Here is a 2061-nt window from a genome sequence, read left to right as displayed (position 1 = left end):
CAGGTCCTGCCCAACCAGAGCATCCTCTGCGCCCTTTGGGATGGTGTCGTCGGTCCCTTCCTGAGAGGGAGGAAGTGACACTTCAGTGGCTCTGGTGGGAGGCAGAGCCAAAACGTGTGCACTCAACTTTCTTCTGCAGACAGAAAACTGAAGAAACACCCTGCTGGGCCAAGATAAATACCTTTGGCATCTTTCCTGCCTCTGCACCGGCACGTTCGTGGCGCTGAAACAAAACCAGCCCTGAACCTTATTTACACTAAAGTCTCTTCCCATCTCTTTGGCAGGAGGAAGGGGCTCTGTCTCAGGACATATTACACTTTCTTTTCAACATGTGTAAATGAGGATCAAGCTTTTACGTTGCTTAAAATAGATGTAAATGACCCTTTATGCTGTCAGAAAGGTGTCAGAGGCCTCCTTGCAATAAGAAAGCCAGACTGATTGTGCTTTCCTATCATGCCCCATTCATTCAGTTCTAGTTCCTGAAACTTGGGCAATTCCCCTTGACCTTGGCAATCTGTGCTGAGATTTTAGGCATCTGGGACTACAACCAGGGGCAGAAGGTGGCTGAGCTCAGATAGAAACACATTGAAACCTTCAATCTAAACTGGACTTGAAGACCCACCTGGAAGTCGCCCCATCCCCAGTGGGCTCTGAACCACCTGGGATAGATTTATTCCTTCTGTGAGTTGGAGACTTTCTAAAGAAACTTGTATATTCCACTCTTCTTTATAAACCATGAAAAGGAGAAGAAGAGAAGCAGAGAGAGAATAACAAGAGATGCTGAGCTGCCAGCAGGGTCTGGATGCCTTGCAGATGGCCTGGCCATGCCTCCTGCTCAGACCCAGGGAAGCCACCACCACACATCCCTGCCCAAGCCACTGGCCTTGCCCAGTTGCCAGTTTGCTCTGTGCACATCAAAGAAGATGAGAAAGGAACTGACCTTCCTTGGATCTCTGCTATAACATGCCCTTGTTTTCCTTGAAGAGACAGGCTCTGAGCACTGACCATACATGAGGAGTGGCTGTATCAGCTACCCAAGCTTTTGGTGGTGAAGGTGGGTGATGTGATCCCCAGCCCTTCTGTCTGACTAACGTGGAGGACCCATCAGAACTGACCCGGGACAGGGCTCAGTTCACACAACCTGGCAGCCTGCTGGAGGGTCTCTGGCTAAGGCAGCCCCTGCCCTTAGTCTCAGTCCTGAAGAAAGAGTCTGCAGGTAACTTGGATGCAGAGAGCTCTGCTCTTCCACTTTCCTATCCCTCTCTAAGGCAAGGAAATTACCAGAGCCCTTAAAAGAAGGGGATATATTTCCACATTGGTGTCCTTTGCCATTGAGTGAGTTCTAGAGCCAAGACAGGCTTGGCTGTTACCCTGATCAATGGGTGCTGGTCCTCACAGCCCAAACTGCCTTCTCCCCTTTCAGCTCCTACTTGTGGTGTGGACTACTGAAGGAGAAGGGCTTTCATTCCACCTTCTGGACTATTACATTCTGTCCATTCTACTGCAGCCCTAACATCTCTTGGTCCACATGAGGTCTGCTCACCAACTGCCCTGTTCCTTTGGAGCACACACAGATGTCCTGTCAGATCATCAACACCATCAGCTGGAGCAAGTGACACTCAACCCAAGTGCAAAAGAAGTTCCTGGAATATGCTGAAGCTGTGTCAGCCCAGCCTGTCCCCAGAGCCACCCTCTGGGCACTGCCTGGCCCAACAGGACAACCCAGATGAAGGGCAGAACATTTACAGTAACCATTATTTCATTTTCCTTTCAGAAGAATGCACAAGGGATTGTCAACACTCTCCTCACCCCCACCTCTTTTCCTCCATAAAATAACCCCATCTCCAGCTTCAGCAGCTGAATGCTGCTTCACAGCTTTTCTCCAGAAGCAGTTGCAATTGGAAACACCCATACAAACCTTCTCCAAGACTTTACTAGGAGCAGCAGCTCAGAAACTGCAGCCTGCTACCTAGAGTGCTGCAGATGATTATTACTTTTTTAATCTCAATAGAGTTCTGGGTAAGGTTTTAATTGGGCATTGTATTTCAAAGGCAGGGAGTA

This window comes from Chaetura pelagica, unplaced genomic scaffold (genome assembly GCF_000747805.2).
Source record: "Chaetura pelagica isolate M959 unplaced genomic scaffold, ChaPel_1.0 scaffold471, whole genome shotgun sequence".
NCBI lineage: Eukaryota > Metazoa > Chordata > Aves > Apodiformes > Apodidae > Chaetura > Chaetura pelagica.
This window is presented reverse-complemented; position numbering follows the sequence as displayed.